The following is a 25219-nucleotide window of genomic DNA, read 5'->3' as shown; positions in this document are numbered from 1 at the left end:
CAGGCAAAAAAAATGAAAGACATGCTACCAGGTATTAATAAAGCTGGTATAAAACTAGCTATACAGACACAATAGTAACATAATCCTGCTTTCTCTATTTGATGGGACCATAAAGAATCATGGTAAGATTCCCCATATGACTAAACCTGCAAACTAATTTTCATAGTCATAGCACGCTGCAGGTGTATTTCTCCAGACACCCCACCTATGTGTGGATATTACCATGGCACTCAGAGTAGTATGACATAGTCATAATTCAACATATGAATTGTATCAGATCCCTTGTGTCAGTTCTGGTTTCAGACATCAAAAGTAAAATGAATTGGTCTTGCCTCTTGGGCCCCAGGAAGACAATGCTTTGCCTTTAATCGTTGGAACTGCTTTTGGAATCAAGGAGTGATACTACCTGAATTGTAGGCTTGCACTTAGAGGCTTGTTCTGATGTTAGCAAGGCCAGGTATACCACATAGCTCAGAGGACAAATGATGCATGTGTGAGTAAAGAGGATTAACTACAGCATGAAAATAGACTTTGCACCCAGATGGAGGGGGATGCTGCCTAACACTGCTCCATTTTAAGTCTGGGGGTTTGTTTAGAAGAGCAGTTGAGGGTGGTCTAGGGAGGTATCTGTGACACCAAGGTAAGTGTTCTCTCATAGCTCTGTCTCTTGTAATATATTAAGGATATTTGTACCTTGCAGGTCACTTTGTAATAAGTCACTCTGATGACTATTTAGAACTAATGCCTTGTGAAGGCTGACCTAGAACATAGGCTAAACAGAATTAAATAATAAAGTAGGTGTTTATTAGAAAGCCTCAATGGATACACCTTGGGCAGCACAAGAGCACAGCCAGGGCTACACCCAAGATGAACCCAAAATGGTCACAAAATGGACAACCAGTCAGGACGTCTCTCTCTTTTATAAGTTCTGGTCCATTGGCATATTGGAGGTAATTGTCCAATTACAGATTTAGCCTGTGAAGTCCCGTCCTTCTTGTTTTTCTCTCTTCTGTTTTTCTCCACCATTGTTTATGCTCTTGGGCTTGAAATTTGGATCATTTGTCCCTGGTCACCAGCTAGAGAAGGAATTGTTTTGTCTGCCTACTTTGTGAAGAGAACTTACTATCCTCTAAATGAAGCTCAGAACTACACACTAAAGCAGCACAGAATCTGAAAAATATAAAAGCTGAAATGTAAGGCATCAAAACAACCATGTCCTGTTGCTGTACTTCAAGTTCAAATAATCGCTTGGTTTCCTTGCGTTTCAGGTCATCGGTTGAAATTTAAATTCTTCATCCCTAAATGCTAACAGATATGACTGCCGAAAGAAACACTGAGTATGTTAAAATTAATTGTTATTTTGGGATTCATGTAATGCTGGTTCTTTGTGTGGTTTTTTTTTAATTTACTATTTGTTTGTTTATTTTGTTGGGCTCTTTGTCAAGCTTTGTTGTTGCTAATATGGTAGATTATACCAAAGATAGAAAATCCTGAGATTTCAAATAGAAGCGGGGAAGGGCTGGATTCAGAGCCACAGCTACATGTCTGTAATTGTTGAGAATTATTCTGTTGAAGCCCATCAACCTTGTGTTTGTGTCTGTGTCTGTGTGTATCCGTGCGTTTCTCCACTCATGTACATTAGTGAAGTCAGTGAAGTTAAAATGCAGAGCTAAAGGCCAGATATTTGAGTGGTTTAAATAGATTCAACTTCATAGATTCCCTGGACCCATAGCAGTTTGTATTTGATTTAACTCAGTATACTAAGTCCAAATATCTATAAAAATAAAACCTGTAGAAACAATGAAATATTAAGACCCATGTTGTATAATTAATTTTAAATCTAAATTCAATGAAATAAGATAATTTGACATGAAAATACAACTTCAATACTGTCAATGAAAAGGATGGCTATTAGTATTATTGTTAACATGAGATATTGTTATATAATATTGTTAACAGTAAGAACTATTCAGTGAAACATAAGCTGAAGGACTTGGGGATGTAAAAGCAGTTAGTTCAAGTCCAAAATTGTATCCTATATGAATTCAGGTGGAAGAATCAGATTTGAAGTGCTAAATCTGAACCAAACAAGAATTTATTTCTACTGTCTAGTGACTTCTAAGTTGATCTTCTCTAGCAGATAAGTAATTACCATATCTAAAAACAACTTCCTCTATTTTATTTACTTAGCATGCTTTCAGGCTGTCTACCTTAGATAAAATAAGAGAAAGCAGAGCAAGAAGGTTCTTGGCTAAAAATTCAGTATATTTGCCTTTACAAGGCAAGAATCTAATGAAATGCTTTACCAGTATCTTCATAAATGCAATTTCATAAATCAATAATTAATTCATCTTAAAATTACTGTGTCTATCCTTCATTCATCCTGAGTGTCCTACCTACAGTGAGCTCTGAAGCTGCTGGTTTAGTGTTCCCTGGATGGCTGCAGATGGCCACTACTTTCTCATCTTTTAGCTCCTTTAGTTTCTATCCATTGAGTGTTGTTTTTTTTATGGAGAGTCTATCACATTCTTTAACTTCCCTCCTCTGTTCTCTCTTGGCACTACTGATCTTCATCACACATCTCTTTCAATCTGTCCCAGGATTCACTCCTGCTTTTTGCTCTGTTACCTCCTCACTGCTCATTCCTCCAGTCATGTGTTACTCAGTCACTTTTCATGCATGGGAGTGAAAAAGGCTTTTCACAGTGACTGCTGTCAAGTGCATTTAAGGGACTCTATTCATGGCAGAGAGTAAAAACTATGGCTGGGGGCAATTAAATGCACTAGTGAAGCAGAGGAGTTTCCTGCCTGCAGGGTCCACATGAGCATAATCCATCCAAGAGCTGAGAAAGTCTTATCCTTCACTGAGCCCAAGGGGAGCTGAAAGTCTCTCAATGCTTTGCAGGAGCAAGTAATGAAATTTATGGAGAAGCCAAAGAATATTTCATAAGGATGACTTAATGAAACTTTGCTCTTGCCTTGTAGGGGCCCACAGGTTTTATGATGCTGCATTGGTCAAGGCAAAACCATTGTCAACATGGTAAGAGCCTTGGCAGTACATCAGTTATGAGATAAAACTGGAAAATGCTCTAGTGAGACCTAGATTTTGCTGCTTTCTTGGATGCCTTGCTACAGCAGTGGCACTGCTCTGCTCTTCAGTGACAATAAAAGCAAACACCACATAACCATGACAGTGGGAGTGTTATACGTTTTTTGGTATGTGGCTGGAGGTGGTTAGTTGTGCAAATAGCTGGAACAGCATCTCAAAGTATGGTTCTCTAGTCTGAATTTGTCAATAAGCTAATTGGTGTGCATATTAAAAAAGATTCTTAAGGTATTTACACATGTGCAATAGAAGATTTTCAGTCTTTTATCTACTTGGCTGCAATAAAAAAATCAGTTAAACGAAATAAAATTCTATCTACTAAGGATTAGTGTTTGCAGAGATTTCATTGCAGTAACAATTTTTCAAGAGAAACAGCTTAACCCAGTAGAGTGTGGGGATTTGGGTTTTTTTGGTTGTTCTTTTTTTGTTTGCTTTTTAAAATTTTTTATTTTAACTGTCTTACACATTTTCAGATGTGTTTCAGTTAAGTGTTGCACTTGTGTGTTCCTCTCTCCATTTACTTCTGTGCTCACCAAAAAAAATTTGTGTGCTAACACAGAAGAATATTGTAAGCCCTTAAATTTCACTGAAACATTGAAAATGTAGAGAAGCAAATATAAGAGAGGTTTCAAGGATATGCAGCATGCTTCTAGTAAGTATGGATCAAGAGCAATAGCACTGTTTCAAAATTAACTAGCTCCAAACCAGCAAAATCCTGCTCTTTCTTCCCTCAAAAAAACCCAAAACAAACAAACAAAAAAAAACAAAACAAAACAGGCTTAGATTATTTAATGTGAATGACATAAATTTGGAACAGCAACTTCATCCAAAAATTATTCTGTTCTGTTTTCTTTGTCCATTTTTCTCAATTTGCATTGCTGACCAGCACTGGGCAGATTTAGTGTCCAGTGTATTCCTGCACTCAAAAGGTTAAGTCTCATGATACATTCAATATCCAAAGGTTCTGTGCCACTGTGTTTCTTCTGGTGGCCAGAACAACAGTTTTTGTTATCATTTATTCCTCAATTCCCACTCATCTGGCCATGAACACCAAAGAGAAAAGTATCCACAGGGAGAGTTCGCACCTGTTCTGCATAGACGCAGCTTTGAGAGCTGCCTCCTGACTTAAGCACTGAGTTTGATCTCTAACTGCAAAAATTGATTTTGCAGTTGGTCCTCAAAAAAACAATTAATACAATACTCCAGAAGGATAAATATGGAAGGATAAATATGCTGTTGATTTAAAAAAAAATGGCTGGCAAAGTTTAGCTAAGTGGAAATGTAGCTGATGTTCATATGGAAAGTTTTGCTAACTAAATTTGCTGCTGAATATTCCCAGATGACCTTACATATCAATTTAGCTCCCCAGTCCAGCCTGCCTGAAATTTGCATCAGTGTTTCTGTTGCCTATTAGTAAGTTCTGTGTGTGTGTGTGTGTGTGTGTGGTATGTTCAGATCCGTGTGGTCACACCCAGTAAATGTGATTTTCTTTCCTTTAGTGAAATGGGGCAGGACTTGAAGGAACATCTTCAAAATGAGGTTGGAGGAACCATTCCAAAAAGCTGCATTTCTAAGAGATGATTCCATGCCTGATTGATTGTGATTCATTATATATGTTATATATTATGCATATACATTCTATATTATGTATATAATATTCAGATCAGAATTATACTAGGGGAAATAATACTGAAACATCATGATTGTAGTGAGGTGGAACAATTATAATACAACTAACTACACTGCTTAAATATTAATTTTTATGAAAGACATTATGCTCTAAGTTATGCTCTTCATCTGGTAAGTTGTTCTCACTTAAGTCTCATTCCAGTATTCAATTTCTGGTAGAACATCGGGAAAAAATAATAAAATATTAAATGCTCTCATTATGTTTTGGGCAGCTTGTATTGGCAGTGAATCCCATACTTCATTTACAACCAAGCTTACAGTTTTTGCCACTTAGGCATAGCTGCAGCTTCTCTGAGTCTTTGCTACTAAGAGTTAAAATGACAATTGCTGTGAGAGAACAGACTGAAAACTAAAAGGCCCTTGACTAGCCTATCACTTTTAAGACCAGCATTGAACCCTTAATTTATTGGGCAGATAACAACAGCTAGACGCACTGCATGGCATCCAGCATTATATACAACACCATCTAGCACAGTATGTAAAAAATAAATAAAGACAAAAATGGCATAAAATTGGCTCCTTGTATGTTACTGCACTTTAATCTCTTATCTTTGCTTTGTTCTGTCTTGTTCAGTGCAACTTCTGCCAGTTCATAGTAAAAAACCCACCAGGTACATCTGTAATTTCATGCAATTATTAAACCACCTATTGTTGAATGTGTGCCTGTCTTAGGAATTAATTGTAGTGTTTTTGCTAAATAGCTGTCTTAGATGCCCACCTCTCTAGAAAAAGCAGCTTTCATTTGGCAGGGAGAGTCTCAGAGACACCTTGATCACTTTTGTCTTTGTGCTCAAATCTTCTCTGTAAGAACAACACATTCTTTGAAGACAAACTGAAAAAGATCCGTGTATATTTTTGGACAGAGGCTAGCCACAACCACTTTGAGGCTGCCCTTCATGCAGCCTTTTCAAAACTACTGTTCCTTTCTGAATATTTTGAGGAAGGCTTTGTTCTAGCTACAGCTGCCCCTGCATTCTTCCAGGAATATTCTAAATGCAGAGGACAGCCATGATTGCCAGCCACCTTACAGATGCATCCTTGGGCCCTGTATAATAGCATAAAGCACAAGTGGGTTTCAATACTTTTGCTCTAAATTTATAATGAGAAAAAAAGTTTGAAATTAGTGTAACTTGTAAAATGACTTTGACTTCAGCCTTCCCTGCCCTCCATCTGCATGACACACATCCTGGAACATAGGTTTTCCAGGGTGAGACATTGTATTTTCACCAGTTTTTGCCTAATGCTTTGTCCAACAGTGTCTTATTGACATGAAGGTCTAGAAATGGATGTAATGTAAAAAGGAATAAAAATAGAAGTCTCTGAAAAGGTAAGAAGTTGTTTTCCCCTTCCTAAAGTAACAAGAGCAAGAAATGGTCACAGCTGCTTTAGCTGCATGAACCAGTTTTGTGCTGTCAGATAAATGGAGATGAAGAAGCCACTCAGATTTTAGTGGCCATGGGAAATTTAGTGACAGAAAAGTGGTTTTGGCTTTCTATTCAGAATTTCTCAGTGATGCTTCAGGATCCATCTTCATATATGTGAACTTAAAATCCTCTCTGTCACAAACGAAATGAGTTAGGGAAAGAACACTTATTCTGTAATGATGGAAATGCTCAGGTAAGTTTTGGAGAGTACCAAATGCAACATGGTTTCAGATCCTTACTGGAGCTTCAAAGACTTATGGCAATACAAATAACAAAAATACTCTGATGGGATCTTTATTGTGAGGTGATATTGACAGAGCATTTCCCAGAAAAAGCTGTTGCAGATAACCTTGCATCATGGAAGATAAGCAGAGTAAAATATGATGAGACTATCTCAAATACCTACAGCAGGATGAATGAACAGATTTGGACTACCAGGTGCTGGAGGGATTGGCTTCATTTTGGAATCATGGTGGAACTGGAACATGGCAGGAATCTCTGGAAGGAGGGAAGCATCAGCACAGAGGTGATGGAACATTAAGTTATTGGACATTTGCACTGGAGTGTGATGAAAAAACCTGACTCATTATCTTGTCCTGAAACTGAGGATTGCTTTTTTCCTTTCACAGATGTATTGTCAAGTGCTTTTACAAGCTGCTCTTGTGATTTTTTTCTTCTCCACAAAGGTTTTTTGTCTTTATTTATACTCATTATCGATAAATGGGAGTGCATTGCTTACTAAGAGTACCTTACATGGTAATTAGTTAATTCCCAAATTCTAGATTGATGAACCTGGCATCATTTTAACAGGAAATCTTAGTTGTTTCTACCCATCCTTTGTGGCAACAACTGCATCTAACAAAATATATAACAAAATGGTTATAATAATAAAGCAATCCCTGCTTGATACTTTTGCAACATTGACTTATTCAGTAGCAATCATGAAGGATTATTCAAAGCACAGACCAATGGGCAGCATCAAGAGCAATGCCTTCACAAATGCAGGGTAATCAATGATGTCTATTTTATGAACAAGAATATTTTCAGTTGTGATGCAGACTGAATTCCCTCTGGTTGAATAAGCTGCTGAAGTGGAAAATTTTATTTAACAGCATTTGGTAAGAGTTTGCAAGTCTCCAGTGAGTCATTAGGAGTGTTGCAAAAAGTCCACTTTAGCTGAGAGTTGATTTTTGACTCCTTCCTGGGTGAATATTGTTATGAGAGCTTGCAGTAACCCTGCTGTATTCTCTAACACCCTTCCTGCCCATCCACGCAGAGCAGCAATTGTCTCAGTCAAGGACTCCTGGGTAAAATTACCCAGCTTTCTAAAATTCACCAGCTGTGTCTAAAAACTAAAACACCAGGACATTTAAATAGGCATAATTTGAGTTTATTCTGTTAAATCAATGTTTACCAGAAGCCCCTAGATTTCACCTTTTATCTGCAAGACCAAATGGTTCAGCCAGACCAAACATGGTTTGGTAAGGGCCACGTTGACCAGTGATCCAGGAAACTACCGAGGGCTAATGTCAGTTTTTGCTGTGTTTCTTCATTTATCTCTCCAGTACTGTGAGCATTATTACATGCATACATCAAGAGGAAAAGGTTATTGTATGATGTCCTGTCATGCTTCCTATGGCTTCACTGAGGTACGTCCAAAAATGTCAGGTATCATCAGAAAATGCCAACTGATCAAGCTTGGCCTTAGTCCAAACATATGCACAGGACAAGCATTTCCTTAGGAAATGGGAAAAAAATTTCAAATTTTCCTTCCATTCAATAGAGCATAAGCTTTCCAGGCTAGAGTCCTGTGAAGAAAACAGGTCTTTCCTTTTGAGGACCTCCCACACTGTATAAAGTAGCTCTGATTTGTCTGCCTTGCTGCCAGTTTTTGCTGATCCAAAGCCCTAGCTCAACTGACAGAATTTCTAGGCAGTCTGTACTTCTCTTTGATTCTTCCTTCACTGATATTTGGGGGACATAGAGAGAAAAAAAAATTATATTACTGTGAATATTTTGATTGTATTTTGATATTGGAGGTGAGAAAATATATAATAAAGTGTACGTGGGAAGGGAAAACAGTTTATGAGAAACTGTATTTCCAGCACAAATTTCCCTTGGTTGTCTGGGTGAATTAATTTATACAGTTTCTGGTCAAATTAGAAATCTATGGCTCACCTGTTGATAGCACTCTTGTAACATTTATGGAAATACCACATCACTGAAAAGATGAGCAAAGGCATCCTACAGCTTTTACATCAACTCAATTTGATGGCCCCTCTCTGGGTCCAGCTGTAGCCTGGCACAGAAAGAGAGAGCAGCAAGAAAACTCTGTCCTTTCTTCTCTTCCCTCAATGTCAGGTTCTGCATTAGCTGAGCTCCCCTGAGCCAACACTGCACTTGCACCAGCCCCCAGGGCCAGGAGACAAATGAGTGCACCTCAGAAGGAGCCTGACTGAGTAATAGCAGAGCCAGCTGGAAAGGTTAAAGGCCACCCACCATTTGTGCTGCAGTAGGTCTCCTGTACAACACAGCCCACCAAAAAAAAGCATAACTTGTGACTTTTAGCCTATTATTTTGAGTTGCCAGAATGTTTTAACTGAAGCAGAGCAGGCAAAGTCAATTCAAAGTGTTATCAGCTGTTTGTCTGCATGGGAGACATCCGGACAGCATGCTCTCCTCTCCTGAAGGGATACCTGAGCTATCTCTCTGAGCTAGCTCAGCTACGAGGAGTAATAGAACCAGACTAGCATGGCACTCTGCCCAGACTCATTTATCTGTCTTTCTGAAGGCAGCAAGTCTGACAGGTCTGCTTTTTTTTCAGTGCCTGTTGTCACTAATGAGCGCTGTGTAACCAGAGCCTCTGAACAGCACAGTAATCAATTTAAAACACCTCTCACAAGAACTCCTTCAAGTTGAGTTCTCAGCCCTGTTAATGATGCAGGATGAGAGTCCATCTATGTAGCCTGGCTGTCTAGAGCAAACTTGAGGGAAAACTACAGAAGCACAACATGAGGTAGATGCCAGATCTCTGTGGCTGGAAGCAGTCACATCAGATTCAGGATGGAAACATCAGGGTTGGCCCACATGTGCACCTACTGAAAACCAAAGATAAAACATCAAGGACTTGAGAGAGTACTCAACTTGTGCTTGAAAAATCCCACCCACTGTCTGTAATGACCCTGTTTCAGCTATTAGTGCATTTTAAATTCCTCAGCATGCTGTTAAGTCAAGCCATCAGTGAGAGGGCAGCAGAAATGTTAAGCCTCACGGTCTGGTCCTGGCACTTTGCTTTGACATTTTTATCAGTTTTTCACTTCTTTTGTCTGTTTAATCAATTTCATTTTCCAAAGCCATCATCTGTCTTCCAAATTTATTTTCTTTCCAGGTGTTATTATTTTTTTCCAAGGTATTATTGACAGGTATGATGCAGGCAAACTGATAGCTAATGCAATAATAAATCAGCTACAGCTGAATCCCAGTTTCCTGACATAATCATATTGGAAGAAAGTATTGTGTTATACACATGAGACCCTAATGAAGTCAACCAGACTCCTCATGTGTAAAACCAGCAGAATTTTATCCACTGACTTCAGCTGGATCTGGCAGCTCTCCAGAGCAGAACTATCCTAGTTTCAGACTTCACAGTTGCCAGTAGGAGCCAGTAACATTCAACATCAGAATAGAACTTCCCTGAGACAGTCTTCTCTAGAGGCAATTAAAATAACATGACCTCCAGACATTTAATATCTAGAACTGTATTTACAGTCATTGCTTGAGGGGATATTAGTGTAGTGTGCATTGCATTGTAGCATTCAAAATAATATTTATCATAGCCTGAGCCAATTTTTTGCTCAGAACCATTTGTAAAAGTCAATGAAAGCATGAATTAATCTCCTAACTCTATTCTAATGCTTCAGAAACCTCCTATCTCCTTCCTTGAGTTCTTTCCTCTGAACTACAATTTTAGATTGTGCAACTCACCCCACTTTTTTTTCCAGTTTTCATATAAAACTCAGAAAAATAAATTGAATTATCAAATCTTCCTCTTCAAACTCTGCTATGCCCTTTCCAAAAGATGGTGACTCATAACATCCACCTTTCTTTCATATTCTTTTCCAATCTGGCACCTCCAGGCATGGCGTCCAGGCTATGTCTGCTCCAGAAAGGAGTTTGAGATTTATTTTTTTTTTGTCCTTAAATCATAAAAGCAACTCTAAGACAAGAGGTTTTGGTTTTTTTTGCTTCTCTAGATGCCTAATTAGCTCATCTACTCTGATCACTTCACATCTCAAGTGCTACAACAGGCTTTTCAGTGGTTTTGAAAAAGTATATATTAAATAAGCAGCATCTTCCTGAAAATGACATCTACCTAACTAATGGCTACTTCATTAGTTTCTTTTACATTTATTCTCAGATGTGAAAATATGCATCTAATTTTCTATGATGCCACAAAATTGTTCAATCTGTTCAAGTGAGATGATTTTCATAACAATTTTTGGCATGCATTCTTTGCAGGTTCCTACATATTCATATTATTTGCACATTGTATCTTAAAATTTATTTTGACTCAGTTCAATAGGATAGAGTGGTAGATCCATGCAGTCCCTAGCCTGAAGCTTTTCTAATAACAAGGATTTACAAGCACAGCACAAGTATAAATTATGAGGTCAACAGTATCTTTAATTTATGTAGAAAGAATAGCAAGTATAATTTCAGTGGCTTTTTGACTGCATACTCTCATGCTTACCTGTGCTAAAATAGGTATCAAGAACATTGAGCTTCTGAATAATGTGAGATACTGAAAAACCAGAAAATTATTTCAAAACAAGCAAACAAAACCAAATCAAAGAATAATCAATATACTTAGACATAAGCAAAAGCAATGAGAAATAAACTGATGGTGGTGTTAAATGTTTCCACTATTTTCTTTTACATTTTCATACTACTTGAATGGATGGAACTGAAGAATATTCCCCTCAAGTTAGATATTTTGTCCTGTAACATACCAGGAAATATGGGAAAGTAGTTCTGTCCAAAGTATGTATTGAGATTGCTGGCATGGTAAATGCAGCACTAATATGTATAAGATGGGGAGGTGCATGAGCACTGCTTCTACTTGCTGAAACTCACATAGGTTCAGTTCTCCAAAATGTGTTAGCCACCAGCTCTGAAGGACATGCCACCAGAGAGCTGCTTTTGGAACTAATACCCTGGCCTTAGAGAAGAACGTAATAACACATATTCTATTTTGTAGGTCTTTCTCAGGATCCTTTTCCTGCCAATATGTAAATAAGATGCTAATCGAGAGGTGTGCAGGGAAAACGTGTGCTGGCACGCTGGCGCACGGCGTATTCAAGCAATGCACAGCACATTTATCATGATGTTAATGTGAGATCCCAGAGGCAGCGCTGCCTTTAAGGCATACTTGAGCATGCCAAAGTTTTCCCTTTTGTAGGAGGGAGGAAAAATAGAAGATAGATTTTTCATTCATGAGAATGTGAAGATTCCCTGAGTTATGTACAGCAGTCAGAAACCCTAAAATAAAATAATATTTTGCATTTGTGCAGAGTTTTTTCCTTTTCTAAACGCGAGCAGTTTACTATCCACATTACTTTTCCACTTTTAGAGATGGCACAACTGAGGCAGAGTTTAATGCACCATTTTTTCAATAATGCTGGCCATTATTTTGGCTGTTATTCCTGTTAAACACAAATAGTTTCCTTACCTTTTCCTTTGGTAACTTACACCTGAAAAGAAGATTATCTAGATAAAGCAGATAACACAAAATCAGAGAAAACTCCTAGTGTTTGCTCAAGCCACTTGCTCAAGGTCACACAGCACGTCAGTGCAAGTACTGGGAATATATTTATGACTATATATATATATATATTTCTCAGCTCATTCCAACCCTCAGGTCAGATAATACTCCAAAAGCTTAAAAGATATTACAAATGTCATATAAATTTTCTTTGAGAAGGGATTCAAATCTGAAAGATGTGCCTTATGGTAAAGAGCAGCTTTTTCCTGTGAGCTATAGATGATGAGGTTTAACTATATTCCTGTATCAGTAAACATCCTCAACTTTCAGGTATCCCAAGTTTAATTTGAAAATGTATTTGATAACAAGTTAGCCTGCATCTCCTTATGCTTCTACTTCTTCACAAAAAGTAAGGCACAGAAATACCAACAAAATTATAAAAATTTATGGTAAAATAAACCATTTCAACATAGAAACTCAATGATTTGGTGATTGAACCCATGTCCCTTCTGCCAAAATTAAGTATATACAGCATGAACAAATGCCGAATCACGTTAATACCAGTTAGATGTCTTAGCTTTCTTCTCTCTTTACTAGAAGCTGCTGCAGGAAAAAGGGTGTCACTCATAAAACCTAGATCTCACATATCTGCAAATTATTAGCTATCATCAAACCCCTCAGCAAAAGGCAAACAAATCCCATCCAAAAAAAACAAGCACTTTGTTCCCTCACCTCCAGTGAGAAATTGTACATGACAGGTTCAGCTGACATACTGGAGAAAAGTGTGTGTTCTGTTTCTAACCAAAGACCCTGAACCTCTTCAAGATGCAGTTTGCTAATGTTATGAGCTATTGCTCTGCCTTCTCTCATGTTGTTTAGTGATAGTAGGCTCAAGTATAAGAAATATGCTCTGGATTGTTTTGGATGGTTACTTATCCATCTGGGTCTACCTATATGCTTATGCCATTTTGCTGAGAATAGAAATAGTGGCAAAGACATACTCATTAAGGGTTTCAGATGTTCTAAAAGATAGTTAAACCCAAAGCCAGTAAAAACATAAAAACTATAAGAGAAGCCACAGCATTTTGGTTCTGCACAAAACCAAAATTCTTCTGGTCAGCAGTGCTAAAATTCATAAGTGTTGCTTGTTTTTATATGATCATGAAAACTTTTTTCCTTCATCCTACATTACTTTGTTTTAATCTTATCTATGTGCAATAAGGTAGACAGCAATGGCTCAGAATGGCAAATTTGTCACACTTAACCAAACAAGCAAAATCTGCATCTGAGGACTGCAACATTCACCGATGACTTTGGCTTGGCTTTCTCTTAGTTGCCAGGAACCCTCAATAAAATGGGATGCATTTATGAAAGAGAGGAAAAGCTAAATTGACATTCAACCCTTCTAAAATCAAACAGAAAAGGGCACTAGGCTTTATGAGAAATAATGTAAGCTTTTGAGCAATGGGACACCTTAAAACAGTTGAAACACAGGAGTATCTATTTAAAAAGGTAAAGGAAAGCACAAGTTAACAAAGTAATTGAAAGCAGAAAATAATGGAAGAATTATTAGTTGGATAGAAAGCTCACTAACAAAACACACAGTAACTGTGAATCAATTTCATTAGTAGTGTTCTTTAATAAAAGGAGGTAATTTGTATTAGCACTGCTGCCCCAGAGCAAGTTTTGATCCTTCACATGCTCTTGGCATTAATGGGCTCAAGCTGAAAACCCCCAGTCTGTATTCCAGGTGCTTCAAAGTATACCTTCAGTTTATTTACCTTCATGACAATCAGGTGAAACAAGCAATTATTTTCCCATTTTCCATAATCGTCTTATTTGCCAGCCCTTGACCAAGTAAATTTTTATAAAATTAATTAAAAACAATATAAAATCTAACTATCATTTGATAAAGCACAGTAAGATTCTCAGGAAGGCAAAACACTCATTCTCCCAGACAGTACTTTCTTTGGAAGCCCTGCAGCAGGAATTTTACAGGACTGAGACTCTGCCATGCACAGCAGTAAACAGAGAAGGCTGAGTGTCTGCTGCTGGCTCTGATGGTGCTCAAGTTGCTGTTGTGACAACAGAGAAACATCACCTTATTGTCCCTAGACCTTGCCACAATGCTCAAACTCTCCTTGAGTAGAGCTTAGAGTACATGTTGTCCTTCGCAAATGTTTAGTTGAAGTTCTTTTAAAGACTTACTTCCCAAGTTGTATAACTAAAGAGCAGGTGCTTTTCCTGAATTAAGGAACAATAAGCCTCACCCTAGCTACCCACACAGGTAAATGTGTTCCCAGTTTGACCAGCACCAGCTAGAAGGTATCATATGCCCAGCCCAAAGGAGCAAAGAACAATAGAACTTCAGGCATCAGTGAAAATTTCACACTTCTTCTTTCTTGCACTGAATTGTAGATTTCACCCTATTTACAGATGCATAACTAAATCTAAATATTTCAGAAAATGAAAGTTGAGCTCAGAAGGAGGTGCCATGAGTCCACATTGCAATACCAGCTGCAGGCCTGACAAGGAAGGAGGAGGGTGAGGTAGGACAGCACAGAGAGCACGGTCACTGGCACAGCAACATGAGTGTGCCACGAGCAAATCACTGAGCAAATCACTAAATGGGAAAGGGACACATGGGGGGAAGGGGAGGCCAGCACAAGGAGCAGGGCTGAAGGGTAACAGGATCCCAAGCCCTGACTACCACGATGCTCAGACTGGGGCACACTGCTGCCAAAGTCCTTGGCACAAGCAGCTTTAGGGCTGGCAGTGGTGTCTCTGTTACCCACTGTGATGCTTTGTCTTAGGGCATGGGGGTTAATTGCTGGGAATGTCAAATGAAGAGGGTAATGATGAGCTGAAAGAAATTTCAGTATTGCTACTGAACCTTCTGATTACTTGGGTAACACTGTGGGAATAAAAATCTCTAACGTTATTATCATTTTCTTCCAGGCAGTTGATTCTTTTATATATATTTATATATTTTTCTGTATAAATACGTGCACACAGATGCATTTTCTCATTCCAGCAATGCTGGGACATGAAATAAGAAGCCTAGCATTTTTTTGCCAGTGTTACCTGCTAAGATGCCACATCAGCAGCACTAGGAGAAGTGAAGAGCTCTCTGAATGTGTTTTTACCTCTTTGTTATGGGTACCTCGTTTTTCAGTCTCCCGTCCTATTATCCAAAACTTATATTCATTTATAACATGGCTGATACTTCTAGGTCATGTATGTCTAGAAGGTTTCTGAATTTTCAGCACCCTTAAGGATTATTTTGTGACATGTTCTTATAAATAATAATTTTTGTTCTTACTGCAGCTCCAGTGCCTCCTCTTCATCTGGAACACTCATTTGAGAGTAGTGAGATAACTGAGTGTATCAACTATTCCTAAAGACATTTTTATGCAAGTTCTGCTTCACTCTTTCAACATCAGTGCTTTAAATATAGCTAAAGAAACAAAAAAAATTTCAAGGAAACTTCTAGAACTTTGAATAGTATCACAAAGGTATCTTTCTGTGTGCACCACAAATAGCCAAGTGTAGATACCCATAATCCAATTCAAAATCCATGTGTTTTATCTCATAATAAATGCCATTAATTGTTTGCTACAGAGTGCAAAAATTCCCTTTTGTTTTAGCTGTTCTGCTGCTATTAGAAAACTGTATTTTTTTTCATTTTAACATTACTGCATTTCTCCGGTTTAACTTATTGCTATGTAATTGCCCAACATTTAAAAACAGAATGGCATTAAATCCCAGAACATATCACAGAGGAGTCTTATCCAGCAGGAGATATCTATTTAATCACTACTTTGCATTGTTACAGCGACAGCAGGAGAACTATAGAAAGAATTGCCTTAAAAATTAAACCATGGAGGCTGTTAGGACTGCCAAAGAATGGATTTCTAAAGAAAAAAAGAAAATGCTGGCACTCACAAACAATTCTGTTCTGGTTTTTTTTGGATGATAATGGTTTCCCATAATCATACAAATTACATTTAGGTTATTTCATTAAAATCAGGATACCCTAATCACAGAAGCTCAGAAATTTCCTAGCTCCTTAAGATAGATGTTCAACTTACCTGCAGTGTTCTCAGGATGCAGCCTAGTGTTGTGATGCCCTGAACACACTCTGCCCTCACAGCCACCATCCACCTCATGTGGCATTCCAAGTCCAGCAGCAGCTCTAAATGCATGGCCAGAGAACTGGATAAAAACACAGGCTTCAAACACCTGTGTTTCTTTTAAAACAGAATTAATATTATTCATTAGTGTGTGGTGGCTACCCTCTGTCTTAAATAATACACACTCCTAAAGAGCTGCTCAGTTGCTCTAAGCATCTACTCAGAGAGCCCAATGACTCTGAAAAGCTGCAAACAATGTACTTGCTGCCAGACTTTATTTTTCAGTGAATACTACAAAGATTTTGTATCTGAAAAACCTCAGGTCCTTAGGTAGAACAAAGACTCTTTTTCTCCTGTGTTATACCCATATTAGGACTGTTGGCATCTTTATCAGAGAAAGAGACCTTCTGAAAGCCTAAGTAAGCTTGTCAGGATTTACTAGGAATGCTTTGTATTTTCTCAAAGATCCAGCAGAGCACAGAGGATAAAGCTTATTTTCCTGGGAAAACTTGTTACTTTGCACTTCATGCTAGTTTTGTTGCTTTTTTCTCACTTAAAGTAGCATTTATTTCATTACTAGAAAGCCACCAAGTGGTGTATTTATCATTACACTGTTTATTAGCAGATGATTGCTATGGCTGGGTGAACTTTTGTTTTGCCATAATACTCCAAAACACCATGGTCTAGGATCAAGTAAAGCAGGCAGCACAGCTATCAACACAAACCAGCATCCCTCAGTGCTTGCACACTACCAGTACCAGAATTTATTATTCCAAATAAAATTTAAGATCCATCATCCATGATGTGATGGGGCATTTGCTTAGAACAGGACCGCATCAACTCTGACAAACTCATTAACCACCAGGGAATTGGACTTTTGTCTTCACGATGGGTACCCCTGCCCAGCGCAGGGAAGGAAAGCCATGCTGAAACAAAGAGCCGTGGTGAGGCTGTCCCCCTGCAGTAAGTACTAACTACTGGTTAAAATGGACTATAGAGTTTATTCATAATATAAATTAACTATTATTAATAATCCTAGAATCATTAAGGTTGGAAGAGATCTCCAAGAACATCAAGTCCAATCTTTGATTGAACACCACCATGGTAACTAGGCCATAGCACTATGTGCCACATGCGGCTTTTTCTTTAACAGTTCCAGGGATCATGACTCCATCACCTCCCTGAGCAGCCTGTTCCAATGCTGACAACCCTTTCAGTGAATAAATTCTTCCTGATATCCAACCTGAACCTCCCCTGGTGAAAGCAGCTTAAAGTAATTTCCTCTCATCCTGTCACTACTTGCTTAGGAAAAGAGATTGACCTATGCCCTACTGAAACATCCATTCAGGAGTTGTTTACAGGGATAAGGACCCCAGGTTAAACATCCCCAACTCTCTCAGCTGTTCCTCATAGGATTTTCCCTCCAGACCCTTCCCCAGCTCTATTGCCCTCTCTGCACTTGCTCCAGCTCCTCAATGTCCTTCTTGCAGTGAGGGGCCCAGAACTGGACACAGCTCTTGAGCACCTTGACTAGCCAACAATGCACAACATCACTATAACTGCACCTCCCAGTCTGTCTAAAGATGAGGGTCTGGTCCTGTTCTAGCATTTAGTTGTCTTCTGAAAATTATGCTTTTATTTTTCACATTTGAAAACTATATGTTTTGTGATTTTGTCCTAGAGCTGGTATTGCATTTCCTTCACACACACCCACCCCATCCCCTTCACCTAAGAGAAAACTTTGCAAATAAAAAGGTACTGTGGTTTATAGTTAATGATCTTTTGCTCTGACAGCATTATTTTAAAAAAGGTTTTGTTGCTTTAGCTTTAATTCCACTGGTTAATTGGAGGTCTTGCCTTTTTTTAATTTAAGCATTCACCTACTCCTTTGCAGTGGCTGGAAACTTTTTGTAGAAACAATTTCTGTGTGAGAAATGCCACTGAACTAAATTTACTTTCCTAAATATATAACACCTTTTTTTTTACAGCATTGTTTTATGGCAAAAAAAAGTATTTTCAACACTTCCAGACATTCATTTGTTCAGCTCCTTTGGAGTATGACTCTTAAGCAATTAAGAGTAGTGCTCCATTATGTAAATTATAAGGATAAAGTGGAAGAAAAAAGTTCACTAGAAATTTTAGCACTGTCAGTAAATGGACCATGGCTGTGACACATTATTTCAGATGTTCTTGCCTTTATGAGAAAATAATAAATCCATGTGCTTCCTTTGTTTTTAGGAAATGTAATTTATGGATGGCCTGTAATAGAGGTGAAAAAGTACCCAATGATGCACAGATTTTATTCCTATCTACTTGTATTCAGGAGATTTTTCTGCAGCGTGTGCTGCTTTTTAGAAATCTCCTGTAGCATATCCGTGCATGCAAGTCACCAAAGGCTTGGATCTTGGTTTTGCTCTAAAATCCCCATTGTACACCATGACTTTTAAGATTTTGAGGCTGTGCCTGAAAAACAGCTGGGCAGTCTTAAGGAGGTTTAGATTTAATACTGGACTATATGCCCCAGTGGACTTGGGGATGACAAATGCTGAGCACAGGCAATCCCATGGAGCTTTCTGATGGCATTTACTCTGAAGCCCCATGCTCCAGGCTTTCTCTTATCTCCTACCCTATGGCCAGTAAGGTACTTGAGAACGGGAACTTTTGGCATTGAAAAGAACTTGGAAATATCATTTTATCTCCTCTGACACCTTTTGGGAAAAAAAGCATAAGCCTTTCCTAAATTTGACACAAAGCCAAAGCCTTAGCCTTCTTGATGCTGTCAGTGAGTGAAGAGGCAGGAAAAAGCTTGTATTGATTCCAGAAGTTTAAACTTAAAGGGACTGTGAAAATGTGGGTTTTCACACAGCTTTAAGAAAAACTGTTTATGCTTCAGAGATGTTAAAATGTTGGTTTGAAGTTGTAAGCTGTGTCTAATGGCTTTAGGAACGTTGCTATGTAAATTTGGAGCTGCAGAAGTTACTCAATGTGTACCACCTAGATGTACAAAGCAAAGTGTGAATCCATGTGTATGAAGTGTGCCCAATCCTATTCATAAGACTCACTTCTTTTTTTAGTTTGTCAGATAGAGGAGATAAAAAAACCAATCATCTTACAAAACCTGGAAAGCCTCCCTTGTGGAAACAGAGTGGTTTGGTATATTGTGTTTGTTTACACACACACACCTTTTTATCTGTGAAATGGTTGCAGTACATATTTTGCCACTCAAAGTTTGTGCACACAACTTTTTGTCTCTTAGTGTCTGGAAAAGCTACATTAAAAGTACTACATGCTTCTGAAGTTCTTTTCAATGTTTTCCAAGAGCACATGTAAAAGATGTTCTTGTCTGATACTGGAAGTATAAAATTCCTAGAGCTTTCATTTTCATGCACTTTCACATTCTTCAAAACCACTGGTATTGATATGCCATATAACAACCTCTCTCCAGGATGACTGCCACAAATAAGTACTACTAAAAATATCACAAAGATTGATCCTTTTTCTCCTGCCCAGTTATCAATGTTCAAATGATTACATAGTCCCCCTGGGCATAAACATGAATAACAAAATGAAGCCTCTGAGAAGCAGCATAGAACACTCTGGACAGGCACCAAATTTTGCAAAGAGTTGGACAAACCTTAAGCAAAATTTATATGCATTAAATCATTCTCTTTTTTGTGAAAAGAGTGCAAGATCATAACATCTATGGTCCTCTATTCTACCCAGGGATTTCCCTGGCCAGTTTGTCTTGAAATTGGCTTATTGCTACGTGAGCAAACAAGACGTAGATTCTGGCACCACTATGAATGAGTTTGCTTCAAGGCTGCACAGTTTCATTACACTTCAGATGAGCTGGTCTAACCTCTAATAACAGATCAATAGCTCTATGTGTATTAGCCTTGACATGGCAGTTTTTGTGATCTGGTGTACCTGCACACACACTGGTCTGATCTACGTGTCTTCTTCTGACATGTCTTCTCACTGCACATGCCTGCCAATAATTCCAAGGAGCCTTCAGAATTTTTTAAATTGCAGTTTACAAGCCTCCAGTGCCCAGAAAGCCAGGAATACCCTCTGCAGCAATACCTCTTGAGTATAATCTGCTGTCCAGGGGGAAGAAAAAAAAAAAAGAAACATTCATTCTTGGTGTATACATTTCAAGTGACTGCAAGAACATGTGACAGCACTTACCAGACATGCATGTTTACATTGCCATAGAATCACAGATTGGTGTGGATTGGAAGGGAACAAAAAGTCATTTAGTTCCAACTCCCTGCTGCCATGGGCAGGGACACCTTCCTAGTTGTCCAGGCTGCTCAGGGACTCATCCAATCAGGCCTTGAACACTTCCAGAGCTGGAGTATCTAAAACTTTTCTGGGCAAAATTTTCCAGAATCTCACCTCCTGCACATAAGGAATTTCTTCTTAATATCCAATCTAAACCTGCCCTCTTTTTCATTTAATGCCATTCCCCATTGTTCTATTACTGCCCACTCTTGTCAGAAGTCCCTCTCCCGCTTTTTTGTAGGCCCCCTCTAGGTACTGAAAATCTGTGATAAGGTAGCCCCAGATTTCTCTGCTCCAGTCTGAACAATGTCAACTCTCTCAGGCTTTCCTCATAGGAAAGGTGTTTATATAATATAATCATCTTCTACACATACATTTATGAACAGCAGCAGGAACAGAAAAAAGTAGAATACATGCAGTCATGCTTCCTGATGTGATGACTTTTGTAAACTTGGGACTGAACTAAGGTGATTACGAGCATTTCCACTTCATCCTCTTGACTGGGTCTTTCAGATGTGCAGAGAAGTCAACTGAACTACCCCATGTCTGAAAAAAAGACAGAGGAGAAGAGAAACACCCTGGGCAGCAGCTCAGAGGTGAGTGAGTTACTTCCAACAATCCTTTGGTAACCTTGAATACCAATTTGTTTCTAACAGCGGCTTTACTCAACCACATGCACAAACAACAGATTCCACCTCCTCAAAACACTTCACTGGGTACCTGTCTTCAACCCTCCAAGAAAAAACTTGCTCTTTCCTTTCAATCAAATGCTCCAAGTTCAAGGCAGCCTAATGTCTTTTCTTCTTCTTCTGTAGCAGAAGCAACAGATATCTTGCCATGCCCATCTACAAGAAGGGAAGGAATTTCCTCAAGAAACTTGAGTTGGAGGCACACTGGATCTGGAGCTTCTCCAGGTCTAGAGGATCAGGGTGCAGAGGCTGGGGAACAGAGTGGGGAAAAACTTCCCAGGGAGAAGTGTGGGGATTCTGGTTTTTTCCCTCTGAAGAGAGGGAATACAGCAGCAATGCTCTGGGGAGAGCAGAGTATATAGGACCAGTGGATTAAAGTAAAACAGAAGCAAAACACCAAAACTTGAAATACTAGCAGAACCTTGTTTTGACTTACACTTCCATAATAAAGTATTGTATTTCAGAAAGGAGGTGCAGAAGTTTGATAACTTTGGTTTAGTGATAGATCATATAGCGCCAATAAAAAAGGTGGGGGAAGCCCATTCCTTCCAAATTCCTAAGCTAATGAAAACTGTGATAGAGTCATTACTGCCATAGGGGTTCTGATTACCTCTGTGGATACAAGAATTTTCTTGGCCCACAGTCAAACGCCATCTCTGCAAACAGTCACAGCAATTCTGCCCCTGGGGGGCTCTTTTGGAGCTGCTGACTTAGGTGGCACTGTTTGGTTTACTGTTTTCTCGTGAAAGTTCCCAGACATTTTGGTGCCTGCCTAAGTACAGGACTCACCAAGAGCAGCCAATACAGGTCATAAAACACTGTAAAAAGAAAATTTCCATTTCAGCTGTGCCTCTGTCCTGAATTCAGGACAGCTGCCTCCGAAGCTCTACTCTTAAGGGTGCTTATGATTCACAAGAAGTTTCCAGCCCACGCAGTAGTTGCAGCTTTTATCTCTTTGGCTTTGATCTCCTCTGTATTCTCTTAAATATAATTAAACCTGTCACATCATTTCCCATCTTGCAGCTTTCTCTCTGGAACAAAACATTTATGCACAAATTAGGAATTTTAAACAAAGACAGTTCCAGAGAGTAATAAAATATATTTGGGATATTTCAGCTCCACCTCATATATCATTTACTGACAAATGTGGTGCATTCCATTTGAACCAGAACATTTTATTTCACTTTTTTCTAGTGCATTTTACTGCAACTTTTATTAATGTCCGCCATTGCTAACTTGGAATCTTCTTGTGACATGAATTTGACAACTCTGGCATAAAACAAAGCACAAGTCTCTGACAAACTGCATTAACTCCATCTTGTGGTTTGGCACATTGATTTAACTAATGAATAAGATCTTTAGGGAAACAAATTCTTTGAAACTTTTGACAAATCTGTGCATTGTTCACAGTTTTACCACAGACCAAAACTGTGTTTGCCCCATGAAACAACTGCACAAAAGCTCAGTGTCTAAAGAGATGTGAAATGCACATTATTGCTATGAACCATTCATTTTATTCCTTACTGTGTATGCAGCTTTGCATAGCAGAAAGAAACAAAAAACAAACCATTTCTAAAGCTGTTTTGCATTGTCCTGTTAAAATCTGAACTCAGTCCTCCAAATTGTATCTTCAGGAAGAATTCTCCACTTTTTATCAGTAAGATCTTTCCTTGGATCTCTAATTGCAATATCCCTTTACATTCCAAGTAGTTACAGGTTCATCCTCACAATGCTCCCTCCTATCCCATAGCAGCAAAATTATCACTGTCTTACAGATAAGATGGTAATGATTACATGATTACCCACTGGAGTAACGGAATTTTGAAGCATAACAAATTGTTATCCCATGTTGAAGGAATGCTTTAACACTGACACTAGAATCCTCTGCAATAAGAAGAAAAATTAAAAATAGCTTGTTAAGAGCGACACTTGGTATGATTAACTCAACAGAATATAATAGATTACATGAAAGACTGATGAGTTACATGAAAAACTACAGAAACTACTAAATGCACTTTGCTAAATTTCATTAAAGTTGTTGAGTTACAGGACATGATGGGTCCCTCAGAAGGGCAGGAGCTTGTGGTTAACACCCATAACACAAGAATCACAAAAGGGCCCGTACTTTACCTTGCTAGATTACGTGAAGAGTTTCTCTGAGCTATCTAAACAGGGTGTTGCCATGTCGGAAGCCCTGTCTAAGAGACCTGAGCCAGCTGAGAACAGCCAGAATGAGGCAGAGTTGCTATGCCCATGCACTTTGGGTGTTATTGCATCAGTTCTTGTGTTTCCCAGGACCACTGGGGCAAATGCACGCACGCAAGAGCTTTCAATGATTCTGAAGGCAGATATTGCTTAATGCCAGCCAAGTGACAAGTCTAGAAACCAGAGATCCTGGATTTAGCTAGTTTATCCATAAGAAGACTAAAAAAGGATCCATTTTGTTTTAAAAATATTAGCAAAAATTAACACCAGGTATTTCCTCAAAATCTAACAAAAGATGACACTGCAAGGTGTTGTCAGTGCATGGGAACAGAAGCTACATAAATTTCAGGGGCTTTAATTGATCAGATTTTTTCACCTTTAATGCAAGTCTCATGATATTGGGATTTTTCATAAAGCCGCTAACTGCTGCAATTACTTCATTTCTAGAATCAGTGTTTCCACTAAAATAAAAAATCTCTATCCCTCAGTGGCTTCAGACAAAATACATTTCAACTATGAACATTGAAGTCTAAGTTGCAGAACAAGAATAAAAAAAATCCACAACTTTTTTGTGTATTATATTGGCAATGGGGATATTAAGCTAAGAATTAAATGCACAACAGTTTTAAGTGAATATAAGACATACTTAGCAACAGATTGTACAGATGTGTTGCCCCATTACATGGAGTCCTTAAATTGCATGAATATCTGGAATCTAAGAAAGTTTATTTGGTCTCTTGAATTTGGAAAAATTAAAGATACTTTGGTTTGTGTTTTGCAAAAAATGGAATTAGATGCTTGTCGTGGTTCTTCCCCAACTTTAAAAGATGCCCACAGAATATGATTCCCAGCCCTGTGTCCTGTTTGCAATGCAGCCTGGAGAGATGCTCTGTCAGCCTCACTCTACAAATACCCTGAAAGAGCTGTCTCGTACCTTCTCAAAGGATTTGTTATCTTCCAGTCACAGATCTTTGGTACTGCTACTTAATAAAAGCTTCAAAGAAAAAAAATAAAAAGAAAGGAAAACACAAGTAGATGCTCAGAATGAAAGGATGAATAAACAAAACAGAAGCCCAGTACCTTGAGAATGTGTGATTACTCTGTGTTTTACAGGTGAATGAAGGCTAGACAAGTGAGCACACAGCAGTTTTGAAGACAGAACACTCTCTTTAAGGGGGAAAAAAAAAAAGAGAAAAGGTACATAATCCAGTTCTTTTACCATATGTTGTATAAGGAGATTTTTTTCAGTTATACCAGCCACTATCTAATGTAACAAGTTTTGTCAGCAGCTTGATGTGCCAGCACAACCTGACTTAAGAGAATCTCAAAAGAACTGATTGTTTCAGGTATGTTTTGTGTGTTTTGTTTAGAAACACAATCTTTTCCCAGGTTCCAATCTTCAAAAGAGTGCCAGGCTGGAGCAGACTTATATTGCTGGAAGAGGCAGATACTTTTGCTGAGCTGACAAGAGGATATCCCTTCTAGATGTGCTCTGTAAAGTATGTGGGGCTGTCACGTGTCTCATTAAATGAACTGAAAGGCTGAGGTAGCAGCAGAGGTTTTTATTTATAGAGCCCAACTCTTTCAGATATGTACAGAAGATAATGTCTAATACATCGGACTATCCATACTTCTCAGTTTGAACACTGAAGATATTCATTTTGGAAAGAGAATGGAAAAGGTGAAGTATAATGAATGGAGAAAAAATGAGAACCAGTTGTGAACACCACCTTAAGACTCTGCTTTGAGAGCACTGTCTAATTATTATATCGATAAGTTGTCTCATTTATCCAATCTAAATGGAAATTTTCTTTCCCTGTTTTCTTGTACTGTGCTTGGTCCACTGCTGACATCTTGCACTCTGCCAGCAAAACCAGCTTGGTAATTACCAAGGACTAATTTGAAGAGAAGAAACATGAGCATCACATA

General features: G+C 38.5%; 1 long non-coding RNA gene across 1 annotated transcript in view; it reads left to right on the top strand.

Annotated features, from left to right (window-relative positions):
* The window catches only part of LOC110481587 (uncharacterized), a 41609-nt gene extending 40331 nt beyond the window's left edge, over positions 1-1278 (top strand). Inside the window, exon 3 of the long non-coding RNA XR_002467274.1 lies at positions 1269-1278. This is a non-coding gene — a long non-coding RNA (uncharacterized LOC110481587). The remainder of the gene's footprint in view (positions 1-1268) is intronic.
* Positions 1279-25219: the final 23941 nt, after the last annotated feature.

This window comes from Lonchura striata, chromosome 4 (genome assembly GCF_046129695.1).
Source record: "Lonchura striata isolate bLonStr1 chromosome 4, bLonStr1.mat, whole genome shotgun sequence".
Classification (NCBI taxonomy): Eukaryota; Metazoa; Chordata; class Aves; order Passeriformes; family Estrildidae; genus Lonchura; species Lonchura striata.
Note: the sequence above shows the minus strand (reverse complement) of the source record. Positions and strands in the feature narration are given on the sequence as shown.